This window comes from Lissotriton vulgaris, chromosome 4_1, assembly GCF_964263255.1.
Source record: "Lissotriton vulgaris chromosome 4_1, aLisVul1.2, whole genome shotgun sequence".
NCBI classification, from domain to species: Eukaryota; Metazoa; Chordata; class Amphibia; order Caudata; family Salamandridae; genus Lissotriton; species Lissotriton vulgaris.
Genome location: NC_141691.1, coordinates 1,734,814,381 through 1,734,831,312, shown reverse-complemented (window position 1 = coordinate 1,734,831,312; position 16,932 = coordinate 1,734,814,381).

Below are 16,932 nucleotides of genomic sequence, written 5' to 3'. Positions count from 1 at the left end.
GACTGCCTGGCGCTCGTCTCTCGTCCGTGTCTTCCTCACTTTGCTCGCCGCTGGCTGAGCCGCCTCCCGTCGCCCCGTCTGTGTGCAGGTCGTCTCCTACCGCTCCGTCACCCGCGTTAGTTCCTTCCTCCTTTTCTCGCAGTGCCGCCAGCTTGGTGTACTGGTTTTCGCCCTACTGCGGAGTGGGGTTTGCTGTTTCCCGGGCGGTGGGTCGCTTGTGTGTTTTCGCTATGCTGCCCTGATCGCCTTTAAGCTTACTCGTGAATGCGCCACGTTGTTTCTTGTGAGGGCCTGATCGCTTCCTCTTGGCCTCTCCTTCGTCTTCTGCCGCGCTCTGGGTCGTCGATTTTCTTCCACCTGTCTTCGTCGCTCATGCACCATGGGCTCTCTAGTCAGATCCCTTGCCTCGTCGCCATTGTAGTGAAGTATGATTCAAGAACGACAGGAGACTTATGTAAGTTAACTTTGGTTTATTCCCCGGAGCGCCGGGACCACGTCTAAACTCTGTGCGGTTGGCGCCAGAATCAATTGCACGCCGCAGCTTCCGTTACACCCCTTCCGGTTCCGGTCATGTTGAACACTAGACCGATACCACAAAAAGTTAAATTTTTCTTTTTTAAATGTATCCCATTTTCCTGTAAGGAAAACGGGCCGCATTAAAAAAAAAATGCTTTATTGACAAAGCAGTCCCAGACATGATGGTCTGCTGACCCCAGCAGGCCACTATCCCTGGGAGTGCCAGCCATTCTCAATGGGGTCGCAAATTGCAACAGCCTCATTTATATTCATGAGGCAATCAAATTGCAACTCCATTGGGAATCACAAACAGTGTCTGAGACACTGTTGTACATTGGATTCTGCGACTTGCAATTGTCGCAATTTGCGATTCGCAAAATCCAATGGTCATACATCTGGCCTGAAGTTCTTTATTTAAAGAATTTCAGTGTCTTATAACAAGGAAATTAGGTTGCTCTTCCATTTCTTTTCCCAGTGTGTTCCTCCTCTGTCCTTTTCTGGTGATACCGTGTTTTGTTCTCTTGCAGAGGCTTCCTTCTGGAGGACCAGATACCTCGGACAAGAACACAAAGAAGCGACTGGTACGTATATATGCTTAGTGTATTTCTGGCTCCTTTCCTTTCTTTTCTTCTTTTTCTTTCATCGTTGTCTTTCCTCTTTACCTTGCTCTCTCTCTATTTCTCTTATCTTATGCATATTCAGCGTTTCTCTGTACTTTTTATGTGCTCAAGCGGGAGTCCCGCAGGATCAATGCAATGTTTTTTGTTTGGCCCAGGCGGCCTCTAGGCCTCCCCATGGGGCCTAATGGCTGAGGGTATTCTCTACCCTGCCCCAATAAGACTCTTGTGGGCGAGACATGTCCCAAGGGAAGAAAAGCTCCCTGGGCAATCAAACTACTCTGTTTTTAAATTGGTGCTCCCGCAAGAGTCTCTTGAGCCTCCTGCTGACCCAACTGTCAATATATCTATATATTGTTAACCTTAACTCATCAAAAACTAATTTGTGGATTTACACCAAATCAGAAACAGCACAATCTACATACCAAGATCTAGCTTCCTGGCAAATTTGGTGTACTTCTGTTCCACAGTTTTTGCTATAACCCTTCTTAAAATAGTCTACGAAAAATGCATGGGGATTTTGCGTTTTGGGAACCACCTTTTTTGGGCCCGCGTATGACAGATCACCCAACATGTTCATTGCACAAACTAGTCAAAAAGTAGCACCTTTTTGGAAAGTTTTAGTGAGATTCATCAAACAGTGCCAAAGTTATTAGCAGGCTTCCCCAACAAGTACCTTGTGAGCTACTGGTAGATCTCCAGCTACCAGTTAGTAGATCTCCGTGTGCAGCCCAGCGACTAAATTAGAACCTTTTGCTTGGTTGAATTAATATACATATACTTAAATTGGGATTGTATATTCAATAGGAAAATGTGTTTATTTTCAGAACTCATAAGCTGATATTTGTAGAAAAATAGATACATTTCCAAAATCTATTCAAAGATGATATTTGAGAGATAAATCATGTGGCATTGCAGAGATGTTTTACAAATGTTAAATACCTCAGTGCCAGAGGCATCGTAGATATGGCTGTTATGTATTACCAAGTAGAGGCATCCCATATTGACAAAGCTTTTTTACATTTCTGCTGGCAACCATTCCTGATGAACTAAGGTGATCACTGCTAGTAATCATTTATATGGTGAAAACTAATGTGATCTTTTCTTATGTGGTCCCTTTTACAACACTAATAATACAAGCAGCTCTCGAGACGTTTTATGGGACATAAGTAGTTCTTATTACAGAAAAGGGTGGAGACCCATGTATTAGCAACAAAAAAAGACTTTTCCTATAGAACAGTTGGCCTAACTATAACTACCCAGCGGCAACCGCCACTGGGGGAGATATACATATATATATAAGTATATCTCCCCTTGCCGCTGGGTAGTTATTGTGTTTTGATTTCTTAGTACAAAGATGTATATATATATATATTGTTAGACCTGACATCATTGGCTTGAGTCTCTCCTCCATTTTTTCTGTTTGCCTCCACTGTTTTTCGATGTTTTGCTGGTATATGCTTTGGGCGCCGTGCCACTGCTGATCAGTGCCACAGCGCAAGTGCTCCCGATGTTAAATTGATGTATCGATTGTATCCATGTTTGGCTAATTGGTTTACTGTCAGTCCTTAGTCTAGTGCACCAGGAGTGCCGGGGCTTGTAAATACACATGCCGCTCGTGGGCTTGCAGCACGGGTTGTGCCACCCACAAGAGCGGCCTCGTAAAAGAATGTCTACGGGTCGGTCATTGCGAGACCCACGTGCAGCCTAGTGCTGTCACGCAGGCTGCGCAAGTATACCTACTTGCCAGCCCCTCAAACCTCCCCTTGACTTCATGTTAAGTCACCCCTATGGTAAGCCCACGGGCAGGGTGCATTGTAAGTATAAGGTAGGACACGCCTGACCAAGTTGGCATGTCCTAATAGTGAATTACAGCCATCTTCGTTCTTCACTATTGCGAGGTAGCCTGCTCTCCATTAGTTAGAATAGCCGCCGGGATTATTAAGGCTATGATCCTAGATGGCTCGGGGAGCATGGTGCAATGTCGAGTTGGGTATCCCTGAACTCGGGGTTTAATTACGCATCCGTTGGTGTGGATGGTTTTTGGACTCTGGGTTTGAAAATAGCACTTTTAGAAAGTGTCTATTTTCTTGTCTAACCATTTCTGGTTTCTGCTGGTCTTGCGTGTGTGTGACCGGAGCTGGGTGGCTCCAGAGGTCTGGATGAGTCAGCGTGGGATGAGTGGGACATTAACGTTGAGAGTAGGGGGAGAGTAGTTGCTGATAGCCTGCCCTGCCTGATACAATGCTGGCTCCACCTCCTGCCAAGCGGCTGATGGCTCTGTGCCTGCCATGGACGATCCTGGCCCCACCTCCTGCCAGGAGGCCAATAGCTCTGCTCCTGCCAGTGTCAATGCTGGCTCCACCTCCTGCTGGGCGTCTGAGAACCCAGCCCTGCTCAGTGAATAAGCCAGGTGCTTCTGCCTGGCTCCACCCCCAACAGACCCAGGATGTTGGGAAATTCCCCTGCATGGACAAAGGGATCAAAGCTGAAAAGGGGTATAAGAGGAGGACCCCTGAACCAAGAATTTAGATCACTTCTGACAAGGAACCCTGTAACCAAGGACAAGAGGCCTGCTGATCTGAGGACTTGCCTACCCCTTCTGCCAGTTTGCTGGGGGGAATCCTGCAGTGCTTCTTTATTTTTGCCAAGGAACCAGGAGAGAGGAACTGTGTGTGTACTCTCACGCTTGATAAGAAAATCTCCAAGGACTGGAAGAGTGCCAGTCTCCTGCTGAAGTCACAGGGCTAAAGGACTTCATCTGCTACAAGTGCTATTTGCTGGAACCTGTAAATCCAGCACCTCTGAAAGAGCCAGCAACCTCGACGCCGACGGACGTCGCCGAATCCAGCTCGACACCGTGAGTGACGGCTCAAGTGTCCCGCTTCCTCGACGCCGGCCGCCGGGCCCGATCAACGCCAGCAGCAACGCCAGTGAGTAGTGAGTTCGGCTCCAGCTCCAAGGGACCTCGTGTCTGCACCGCTGCTGATCGCATCGCCCTCGTGCCCTCTCACTCTGTGCAACCGCATCATCGATGACGACGCCTGCTGAGGCCTGATCGACACCGAAGACGCGACGCCGGATTGCTCGACGCCGCTGATCATCGTGTGCTTCATTTTCCAAAGGTACTGTGTTGTTGGGGGTCCGTGTGACTCCGGGCTCGACGTAGCGCTCCTCGTGGTCGACGCCGAACCTTTGGATTAACTTTGCCTCGACGTCGTATAGCTCCCGTGTGAGTTACCCTGTTACTAAGAACTGTGTTGCCAAGCAGAAGATTTGCTTTGATACTAAAGACTTTGTGCTAAAGAAGAAACTACCTTGAACTATTTTTCCCTTCCCAGAGTATTTATTAAGATTGTGTACATTTTTGTCGTTATTGGGTCTTGTGCTAAGCCTTATATAAAAATTCCTATTTTTATAATACTACGGTGTCGCGTCCATTTGTAGTGTATTCACTTTATTACTGTATGTGGTCATAAATGCTTAACACACAGCCTCTGAGATAAGCCTGTCTGCTCTGCCAAGCTACCGAGGGGGTGAGCAGGGGTTATCGAAGGGTGTTATCCCCTTGCCCTGACTAGAAAAGGTGTGTCCCTATTTGTCAGAAGTGTATACCTCTGCCAACTAGAGACACCCAAAATTGCTCCAGCAATATGAGGCCGCACTCCCATTGAGGTGAAAGAAACATCTTTATTTATTTTAAAGCTGACAGCTTTTCCTCCCGTATTCGTTTACCTGGCCTGATGCGTTTCGATGGACTCTCACCATCTCATCAGAGGCCTAGTGAGCAGAAAACAATATATATCGCTGGTGTTGCGAGTGCTCTAACAGGAGCTGCTTTCCACCTAAATTTGAGAACTACCCAGAGTTCTCTCCTCCTTTTTTGCATAATTTATGCATCACTCTATGCCTGAAAGGGTTTTGTTTTGACTTATACTGGGTGCTCCCTTGTGTCTGGACAAAGCTATACCTCTCTGAAGAGCTCTAATTAGAGCGAAACACTGTGTCAGGGGTTGCTTTTACTCATTTCAGGTTGGCTTGAGTTGGTATTCTACCAATTCAAAGGTGTAATACTGTGCCTGGAGTGATAAATGGCTTTTGACATTTTATAGCTCGGCAAGGACAGCACTGTGCTAGTCCTATGCTTAAAGACTTTGCTGCATAGATGGCAAAATACTTTGTCCTTTTCTATCTCCGCGTGGATAGCACTGTGCTAATCCTATGCTTAAAAACTTTGATAGAAAAACAGACATTTGAGGTGAGCCGATCTAGAGTGTCGCTGGTGTTGAGAGTGCTCTAACAGAAGCTGCTTTCCTCCTAAACTTGAGAACTACCCAGAGTTCTCTCCTTCTTTTTTGCATAATTTATGCGTCACTCTATGCCTGAAAGGGTTTTGTTTTGACTTATACTGGGTGCTCCCTTATGTCTGGACAAAGCTATACCTCTCTGAAGAGCTCTAATTAGAGCGAAACACTGTGTCAGGGGTTGCTTTTACTCATTCCAGGTTGGCTTGAGTTGGTATTCTACCAATTCAAAGCTGTAATACTGTGCCTGGAGTGATAAATGGCTATTGACATTTTACAGCTCGGCAAGGACAGCACTGTGCTAGTCCTATGCTTAAAGACTTTGCTGTATAAATGGCAAAAGACTGTGTCCTTTTCTATCTCAGCGTGGATAGCACTGTGCTAATCCTATGCTTAAAAACGTTGATAGAAAAACAGACATTTGAGGTGAGCAGATCTAGAGTTTCGCTGGTGTCGAGAGTGCTCTAACAGGAGCTGCTTTCCACCTAAACTTGAGAACTACCCAGAGTTCTCTCCTTCTTTTTTGCATAATATATGCGTCACTCTATGCCTGAAAGGGTTTTGTTTTGACTTATACTGGGTGCTCCCTTATGTCTGGACAAAGCTATACCTCTCTGAGGAGCTCTAATTAGAGCAAAACACTGTGGCAGGGGTTGCTTTTACTCATTTCAGGTTGGCTTGAGTTGCTATTCTACCAATTCAAAGCTGTAATACTGTGCCTGGAGTGATAAATGGCTTTTGACATTTTACAGCTCGGCAAGGATAGCACTGTGCTAGTCCTATGCTTAAAGACTTTGCTGTATAAATGGCAAAAGACTTTGGGGCAGATTTATGTTAACTGGCGCATGCCCCGGATGCGCCAGTTAACGCGCGCCACAGTGTGCCACAGCTCCGCCACCCATGGTGCGCCGCATTTATAATGCGGCGCACCATGGTGCAAAAACGGCACAGATGCGTGACGCATCTGTGCCGGAAATGTGGCGCATTGCTGGAGTTGCGTCGCAAGCGCGACGCAGCTTCAGCAAGGCTCGGGGGTGCCGCATCTACACAATGCTGCATCAAGACCTACGCCTGCTTCAAGCAGGCGCAGGGTTTTGACGCAGCATTGGCCTTAAAGTGACTGAGTGAAATCTCATAGATTTCACTCAGCCACTTTCAGGAGGCGTTCCTGCACAGGAACGCCCCCCCCCCCCTGCGCAGGAACGCCTCCTTATAGCGCAGGGCTTTACAACGTGACGCATCTCCTAGATGCGTCACGTTGTAAATAGGGCGCATTGTTTGCGCCGCAGTTGCGTCAAATAAAATGACGCAATTGCGGCGCAAGGGCATCATAAATCTGCCCCTTTGTCCTTTTCTATCTCGGCGTGGATAGCACTGTGCTAATCCTATGCTTAAAAACGTAGATAGAAAAACAGACATTTGAGGTGAGCAGATCTAGAGTGTCGCTGGTGTTGAGAGTGCTCTAACAGGAGCTGCTTTCCACCTAAACTTGAGAACTACCCAGAGTTCCCTCCTTTTTTGCATAATTTATGCGTCACTCTATGCCTGAAAGGGTTTTGTTTTATACTGGGTGCTCCCATGTGTCTGGACAAAGTTATACCTCTCTGAAGAGCTCTAATTAGAGTGAAACACTGTGTCAGGGGTTGCTTATACTCATTTCAGGTTGGCTTGAGTTGGTATTCTACCAATTCAAAGCTGTAATACTGTGCCTGGAGTGATGAATGGCTTTTGACATTTTATAGCTGGGCAAGGACAGCACTGTGCTAGTCCTATGTTTAAAGACTTTGCTGTTTAAATGGCAAAAGACTTTGTCCTTTTCTATCTTGGCGTGGATAGCACTGGGCTAATCCTATGCTTAAAAACTTTGATAGAAAAACAGACATTTGAGGTGAGCACATCTAGAGTGTCGCTGGTGTTGAGAGTGCTCTAACAGGAGATGCCTTCCACCTAAACTTGAGAACTACCCAGAGTTCTCTCCTTCTTTTTTGCATTTTTTATATATATATGTATATCCATCCAAACAAAGGTAAGCCCCTGTGAGAGAGCCGCAGGTACTTGAACATGCATGATTCTTTATTCAAAACAGCTTGCAGGCAAACAGGAAACACAAGATTTCATCCGGTATTAGAGTCAACCCAAACGCGTTTCTGGAACAAAGTTCCCTTTCTCAGTGGCGTGACTCCCCGCAATCACCAAACTCAAGTCCTGCACCCATTACTTAAAGGCACCTGCCCCAGTGGGCGTGGTCAGCAATCTGCCCTTATGGTCCTTGTAGTGTCAGGAGAGTGTACTCATGTGAGTATTGTCAGATGTGCAGGCATTATTAAAACTCTTCCTTCAGTGGGTTGATGAACAACTGTCTTCACTGTCTGACACTTTTCACCAGCCGCTTTGTCACAACACCGCCTCCCGTGCTGTAGATGAAGTCAGCATGACTCCATCTCGGGCCCACTGCCATGCAGTGGGCTTCTCTCGCGGCTGGGCTTCAGCCGCATAAATCCATCCGAACAAAGGTAAGCCCCTGTGAGAGAGCCGCAAGTACGTGAATATGCGTGATTCTTTATTCAAAACAGCTTGCAGGCAAACAGGATACACAAGATTTCATCTGGCATTAGAGTCAACCAGACGCATTTCTAGAACAAAGTTCCCTTCCTCAGTGGCGTGACTCCCCGCAAACACCAAACTCAAGTCCTTCACCCATTACTTAAAGGCACCTGCCCCAGTGGGTGTGGCCAGCACTCTGGCCTTATGGTCCTTGGTCTGCAAGCTGTTTTGAATAAAGAATCATGCATATTCATGTACCTGCGGCTCTCTCACAGGGGCTTACCTTTGTTCGGATGGATATATATATATATCTCCAAAACCTCTCTCCAAAAGAAGAAGCAGAAGCCCTGAGGGAAACAGGTCGGAAAGGCTTTAATATCTCAGTACAGCTCCAGTGGCTGCGAATGCATTTCGGCTTTCGCCTTCATCAGTGCCCAACACCAAAATAGAAATCACAGTGAGTTCTTCCCTGCTGCCTCAAAAATAGCTGGTGTGAATCCGCTCCTCCCCCCTGCAATCCTGCTCACCTGTTGCAGATCGTTCGAGTTCTCCGAACTGCAACTCCCAGGATGCCTTGTATGACAGCAACTCGGGTTGATGAAAATGGGGGGAGACATTTAATGTTCAAAATCACTGCTGCGGAACCCAAATGAAGCAGGACATGATTACACACCAAACTGTCCCGAAATCCTCAAGCCTCTCCTCGGGTCCCCTCGTACCGTCACAACCGCCGGTGCAGGAAGTCCAGTGTGCAGGGGCTAAATGCGAGGTGCAGATTGCCACAGAGAGAGGTACAATACCTCAACTGCTCGGGTCCTCCAGTTGCAGGGGTGGGTACCTGACACCTTTCATCACTGAAAGAACAGGAACATGCTGTGAGGCTTGCCAGTTAGAGATATATATATATATATATATATTAATACCACACCAAACTTCACCATCCAAGAAGGCGCTGACTCCGTGTATCTTAGTTCAAGAGTTTTATTTCATATCAACTTCTGCTCAGACGCGTTTCGGCGGCAACCTCCGCCTTGCTCACTAACATCTGACTAAACAAAATGACGCTTTTATACATACCAAGGATACCAAGGTGCCTCTGATCTTAGGAACGCCACTCCACACAGAACAGGTTACCAAACCTTTTATTCATTGCATCTGCATTTCAAAAGCTGGTAATTGAGTCCCCGATGCGTTTCAAAGCAACATGCTTCTTCCTTATGGGGTGGGCAGCAATTGACGAAACCGGCCATAGCGTCATTTCCCCTTTTGTATGCTCTCTCCAGTGATGCATACTGGGGGCTGTAGTTGCACAATTTTCCCCTTCTAGTAGAGTTCATCAAAGAGCCTTTAATGTATTTCTTGCCTTCTTTAATTGTTTTTCACAGCCCTCCGGTGGGCCCCAGACCTCTAAATGCAGCTGCCATAATTTCAGAGTTCATGTGCACTGTACCCAGACTGAAAGTTCACAGCCAAGCAGACCCATTTCATGGTGGCTGTCAGGATCTAGCATGTCACCCCTGCTATGCCAGAAATCTACATGTCCCATGAGGCGTGGACTGTGAAGGTAGCGGGAGGCAACACTCTAAGGGGCCATAGGTGAGGGACGATGATCAGCAAGGGCAGTAGGGCGGACCATCCCACCATTCAGAGCAGCGCGGCTGCAGAGCGGGGCCCCTCCTCCCTTCCTTACACACTCACCGGGTTTATGGTGCTCGGCGGCGGCCCTCCGTGGCCTCAGCTCCTTTCTGCTGGGCCCCTCAGCGTGGCAGGGCCCTCGCCTCAGGGGGGATCCTCGTCGGAGGTCAGCTCACCTTCTCGGCGCGTGGGGAAGCCCTCAGGGTCGGGCCAATCCCTGCGCGGCGCAGGAATGACGTAACGGGAGTCCCGTCGGTCGGGGGGCCAATGAGCGTGCAGCAATGCTTTCTTCGGGGCCGCCAATGGCGGCACGGCCCTGGATAAGGAGGCGGGTGCAGCGCCTCACAGGCCGACTTCGGGCTGCGGCGGTGAAGATCTCAGGGCATAAGTGAGGGGTGGCACCCTCGAAGTTAAAAAGTTAATGTAGATGCGAGGTGGGCACTCGCTAGGGCAGCCATAAGCAGGGTGGCACCTGCAAAGCTAGATAAAGCGCTCCGAGCGCTAGGGGACAACACCCTTCGGGGCCGCCAATGGCAGCGCGGCCCTGGGTAAGGAGGCGGGCGCAGCGCTTCACCACCTCCTAAGCAAATTAAAAGCGCTCCGAGGGAACGACACAGCGCTATCAAGCGCTCGAGGCGGAATAAAGCGCTCCTTGCGCCAACAACACAAGACACGCACCTCCATTAGCCGCGTTTATGAACACCCCCCCCCCCCAAAACAACCACAGACACGCACCGCCAGTAGCGGAGATGCACCAGGTCAATGCGCGGGCTTTCATCATAGCCTCGGGTCGGTAACGTGATGACATATGGGGTGCACGCGCAGTAATGAGACGAATTGTGAACAGCCAGAACACTATCCCTACGCAAGGTTCACGAACAGCCATAAAGAGCAGGCAGGGGAGGTTTAGATGGCAATTTACAAAGTTTTATCTGTTATTGGTGCGGCAGTACAAGGCCAATTTCTTGGTTTATATCAAGGAAGCATGTGTATGTTAAGGTGCTTCCCCCGCTGATGTTATAATTACGTATTCCCTAATTTTAGGCATTTAAGGATTGCTTCATAACGTGACGATTGCACAGCACCACCCCTGCAAGAGGAAGGTAAGATCTCAAGAGGGGGGGTTGGCCATTCTAAGGGCATGGGCTACGCAGCCTGGGGGGGCCAGTGTTCATGGTCTGGTCCCCCTAGGGGGAGGTTAGAGACAGTGGGCGGGGCTGGGGACCCAGGACGGGGCAGGGCCCTCCCAGGCCCCCATGGTTTGGCTAAGAAGGGGTTGGGACTAACCCCAGAACTTTTTATATGAAGCCATACAGGAGCGCAACTCGACAGGCGTCGCCGCGACACTCCCACGGGAAGGGTGGTCTCTGCGTACTAAGCGACCTCAACACCGCTCCCACCCCCCCCCCCCCCGCCCCCCCCCACCACGCAGCTGACAGTCCAGTGGAAAGTAAGTAAAGATAGGTTAAAAGGATGCAATGAAGGATTATGGGGAAGGATGCATGACAGTGTAAGATCAGTAGTCACGAGGTTTTTTCCTTTCAGGAGGTGAGACCGAACAGAATAAGATGTCAGGAATGGGACAAGGTGGTGCAGGAACAGGTTTCGCGGTCACGGAAGCGCAAGCAGCACATGCGGCGCTCTTCCTGCAGCTAGTCGAGACGAACGGAGTTGCTTGGGCTACTAACCTGCTTAAGGGCAACCCGGCGAACCCTTGTTTGAATAATGACATTTTAACAGTCAATGAAGAGGACACAACTAGTGTGGGCAACGTGAGAGTGTCAAAAAGGGTCAAGGTACCCACGAACAAAGACTTTCCGCCGCCCGCTAAGAGGAAGGGGAGTGTTGCCCCCACAGGAAGGGTCGTTCAGGAGGAGTTGAACGCTTCAAGCTTGCCGCCTAGGGGCCAGGAATTGCCTGGTCCATCTAACTGGCCTGCTAACGCCCAGCCAGCAATGGAGTACGCTACCAGAAGCGAGCTGGGTAAGATGATGTCCACATTAGAAATATTCATGAAAGAAATGAGGGAAAGTGTGAGGCCGGGACCTAATGCTGAGGTCAGACCTTCCAATGTTTGGGTAAATGGAGCTCCGGCTCCTGGCACACCGGGAGCGACAGGGGGGAGGCAGGAGGGGACTGACTTATCCATCATGGCAGATGTGCTTCCGGCGACGGGGCCAACACCATCAGCACCCCCCCTGGGAACGCACCCTGTACCTTTGGCTTCGCCGTCAACGCCCACCCCCCCGGCACCGCAGCCTATGCCCTCGGTGCCCCCACCCCCTGCTGTTCCAACCCTCCCCCCCCAAACCCAACAGTGCCTACTCCAGCATTGCCTGCCCCTTCCCCATTGCTGCCAAGCGAGGAAGAGATACAATTTGACGCCCCTTTGCTATCAGGTCGTTCGTGTCTATCCTGGGAGGTGCCACAAGCAGCGAAATAATTAATTTGGAAGAGAGAGTTTATTGACATTTTCTCTCTACTCATGCTGGGTCAACAAGGGGCGGATGTGCGCAAGGCAGGGCTTAAGGAAGAGGAGAAGAAAGTGAGATTTCAGACCTGGCCGGAGAAAAGCATTGATAACTGGTTGGAAGCCTTTGCCATCTTACATTCAGTGATTGTAGAAAAGTTTAGTGACCAGGGACCAGGGTTAGTGCAGTACGGGAGGCTCATCCACAATGAAGCGAAGAAGTGGGGAGGAGTAGGCTGGCTGGATTACGACAGGGAATTCAGGAAAAAAATGTCCAGATGTCCCAATATGCGGTGGGATCATAAGGAGGTGCAGCTTTGGATGGACCATATGGGGTCCAGGGCACTTCAAGGGGTTGCGACAAAAAGCAAGGCGCAAGAATCACAGGCAGGGTCTTCAGAAAAAAGCTCCCCTGGGGCCCAGTACGAACAGAGGACGCCGCCCTTTTGTGGGGGCCAGAGAGGGAGAGGTCAGAAGAAAGGAGGTGGGAAGTCTTCGCCAGGGTCATGCAGGTTATTCAACGGGGGCCATTGCCATTGGGGTAGCTACTGCAAATTCACTCACACATGTAGCAATTGTGGAGGGCAACACCAAGCGGGGTCTTGTAGAACAAGCAAAGGGCAAAAGCCAGGTAGCTACCAGGGAGGGAGAGGGAGAGGTGGGTCCTGGCAGAACAAGTAACCCACCTCCACCACACGTAACGACCGCCCCCCCCAAACCAGCCTCCCCCCTCTCCATCCAGTACCCTGAGAATGAACATGCCTTGCCCACCTGGCAACACCCCTGAGTTGTTTGCAGTTCCCCTGGAGCGAGGCGCAGTTAAGGGCCCCTCGCCGATAGTGTTGGAGCGAATGTTGCCACTACTGAACAAATACCCAAACAGAATTGACGGGTCACTGCTCCTGGGGGGTTTTGCTGAGGGGTTTGTCATACCGTACGTGGGTGTGCCGGTCGCCAGGGATGCTGATAATTTGAAATCCGCAAGGGATAACCCAGAGGTTGTGAGGGCCAAGGTAGGCAAGGAACTCGAGCTGGGGAGGGTGGCTGGTCCTTTCCCGCATCCACCATTAGACAACTTTGTGGTATCACCACTGGGGATAGTGCCAAAAAAGGAGCCAGGGGCCTTTAGGCTGATTCATCACCTGTCCTATCCCGAGGGAGAATCAGTAAACGACAATCTTGAGGAAGGGGTGTGCTCTGTCTCGTATTGTTCATTTGACGTGGCCATGGACCTCGTGCGAAGAGCTGGGAAAGGGGCATGGCTGGCAAAGGCGGACATAGAGTCTGCCTTCCGTCTTCTGCCGGTTCATCCGCTTTGCCAGAACTTATTGGGGTTCAGGCTGGGCAATGAATACTACTACGATAGATGCATGCCCATGGGCTGCTCCATCTCCTGCGCATTTTTTGAAGCATTCAGCACCTTCTTGCAATGGGTTCTTCAGGGCACGGAAGGGGTTCAGGGAGTGACACATTACCTGGATGACTTCCTGTTTGTGGGCAGAGCAGAGACAGCTGAATGTGCAGAGGCACTGGCGAAATTTCAAAGAATGTCTAAGCATTTGGGAGTGCCACTGGCCCCAATGCTTGGAGGAAGAAAAAGATCACCTCCAACATAACTGTGTTGGAACTATTCCCAGTGATAGTTGCTTTTCACCTTTGGTCTGCCTTACTGTCGGCAAAGAGAGTGGTGCTATGGTCGGACAATATGGCGGTGGTCCAAGCCATCAACACCCAGTCAGCCTCCTGCGCTCTTGTGTTATGCCTACTCAGGGAACTGGTCAGGGTTTGCCTTTATAATAACGTAGAATGCAAAGCTAAGCACATCCCGGGGGCACAAAACACGGCGGCTGACGCTCTCTCCCGTTTCCATTGGCAGCGATTCCGGGAGGCGTGGCCGCGAGCGAGGGAGGAGATGACGCCTTTCCCGGCTCGACTTTGGCACCTACTGCGGTGGCGCAGCGCATCAGAGAATTAGGAGAGTTGTCTCTGGCACCTTCAACGATGAAAAGATACCAGACCTGTGTTAAAACATTCTGTGGAATTATGGGCCCTTGGGAGCAGGACGTTTCAAAACTAGGGGACCAAGTACAGGCATTCATGGTTTGGGCAAAGGATGAGGGTAAGAGTCATTCTTGGATGGCGGGGCACCTGTCGGCCATTGGGCACCATGCTCGCTTGTCAGGTCAGAGGGACCCGACCACTTCTTTTCCAACTAGGGCAGCACTCAAAGGGTGGGCTAGAGTGATGCCGAAAGTGGTAGATCAGAGGACGCCAATAGACTATGACACTTTGAAAAACATAGTTGACGCCTTGCCTACAGTCACCCATTCCGCGTATGAAACAGCCCTCTTTGCAGTCACGTTTAGCCTTGCCTTCTTTGGGGCATTCAGGATCAGCGAGCTGGTGGCCCGGTCCAAAAAAGAGTCATGCTCCAGGGCCATCTCGATAAGGGACGTACGATCAACAGCTGAGTTAGCCGAGATCTTTTTACAATCCTCCAAAACAGACCAGTCAGGCAAGGGTAGGACAATTACTTTACAACGCCTGGGCAATGACAAGTACTGCCCGGTGGCCCTGCTAGCCACTTTTCTGTCCTGCCGCCCGCATACAGACGGGCTGCTGCTCATACACGCTGACTGTTCACCGTTAACAAAGTACCAGGTGGACCATGTGATGCAAGGGTGCTTGTTCAGGGCCGGTTACACCACAAATGGGGCCAAGTTTAGCTCACATTCCTTTAGGATAGGAGCGGCCACCACGGCCTTTAGGGTGGGCCTCCCGGCCGAGGCAATCAAAAAAGTAGGACGGTGGGATTCCAACTGTTACAGGAGGTATGTCAGACCACTGAGCGTTATACGCCCTGTGAGCAGACCTGTGGTCAATGATTTGTAAATATTGTATGTAACCCGCAAACCAGAATGGTTATTATGGTTCATATTTAGCTGCTAAGTGGCGTGTTTTGATTGCTGTGCTTTTAGTTCGTAATAAACAACAATTTCCAACACACTGTGTTTTATTACAGGGGCAGAGGTGTGGGTGATGGGGCACTCTTATGTCACCAGACTTGCGAGATGGGTGAGGGCCAACACCTGGAAGCATGGCTTTAACAACACAAACATATCATGGTTCGGTTCACCTGGGATGCGCTGGGCAGCACTGGTAGGGACTCTGCGGAAAATACTGAGGGAACACAGGCAGAAGCCAAACATCTTGGTGGTGCACCTGGGGGGGAACGATCTGGTGGCCTTAGGCAAGAGGCGTTTGTTGGACTCAATGAGGAAGGACCTGAGCACCTTGTGCGGCGAATTAGGACAGTGCAGTATATACTGGTCAGAAATATCGCCCAGGCCTATCTGGCATGGGGCAGTATCTCAAGGGGCTTTGGAAGTCACTCGTAGGCGAGTCAATGCAGCAATGCGGAAATTCAGCGGACAAAGTGGGGTAGGTTTCATTAGGCATGGCTTGCTGCACGCCAAGTCCATTGGGTGCTGGGAATCTGATGGAGTGCATCTGTCCAAGGTGGGTATGGCGATCTTCCTATTATACTTGGGTGAGGCGCTAGAAGCAGCCGGGTGTAGATAAAGGAGGACTAAGGCTAGGTAGTGGGGGCCCTGGGCGCAGCGGGTGCCACGCCCAAGGCTGTGGATAAAGTGCAAGGCGACCCCCCCCCCACATGCAGAACAGGCGCAGGAACAGGACCTGAAGCCCCAGTGCAAAGGCACAGCTGAGTCATATTAAGCCGAGGGGCCCTTCTCGGGGACTTGGTTCAACGGCACCCCGTTAGTCCTTAGGGCGGTTGTAAGCCTGAACAACCGGGGGTTTGCTAATAAATGCTCCACCTGGATGGGCAAGGTGTGAGTTGACTCTCCCTTGTCTGGAGGGTTGGGCGGGTGGACGTTAGGTACACCGGTGGGAGGCTGGTGCCTCCCAGAATCGACACCTGGCCAGGGCCAGGGTGTCCGTGCAATTGGCTCAACCTCAGGCGCCCTGCAACAAGGGGTTGCGGGGCAAGGGGGGTCGCCCGTCAGTTAACCCGCTCTGTTATTTGTATCCTCAAATAAACCTGCAACTTCTTATTCCCAAACTCACTTGTCTGTGTTTCATTTGGGTGGTGAGGGTTGTGGGGCGAGGTGTACCAATGCAACTACTATGAAGGATGCCCGAGGTCCCTGCAAGGGACCCCCATGGGAGGGCAAACCCCGTAGTAGGGCGCAGGGAACCGAGGCCAGTCTGTGGGAGGGAAGGGGCGGGGGAGGCGGGACAGGTAGGGCAGGCCACCCCCCTTTCTCTGGGAGGTTATATGGGAGCTCCTCCCTCCCCGCGCCCTCTTTGCTGCTGTCCCCCCACCACTGCGGTCGCCAGGCTGCCCCTCGCCAGCCTCAGGCCCGTTAGCCCCCCTCTAGGCCCTCTCCCTCTCCCCCACGACTCCGGATGCGAGGCCCGAATTCCTGCTCCCCTCCCTACCGCTCACCCGCTGGAAGGGGGGAAGTGGTGAGGGGGGAATATTAATGTTGTAGTTTGTTTTTCAGGTTGCAGGAGGAGTTACAAGGCGACCCCCCCCCCCCACAAGCAGAACAGGCGCAGGAACAGGACCTGAAGCCCCAGTGCAAAGGCACAGCTGAGTCATATTAAGCCGAGGGGCCCTTCTCGGGGACTTGGTTCAACGGCACCCCGTTAGTCCTTAGGGCGGTTGTAAGCCTGAACAACCGGGGGTTTGCTAATAAACGCCCCGCCTGGATGGGCAAGGTGTGAGTTGACTCTCCCTTGTCTGGAGGGTGGGGCGGGTGGACGTTAGGTACACCGGTGGGAGGCTGGTGCCTCCCAGAATCGACACCTGGCCAGGGCC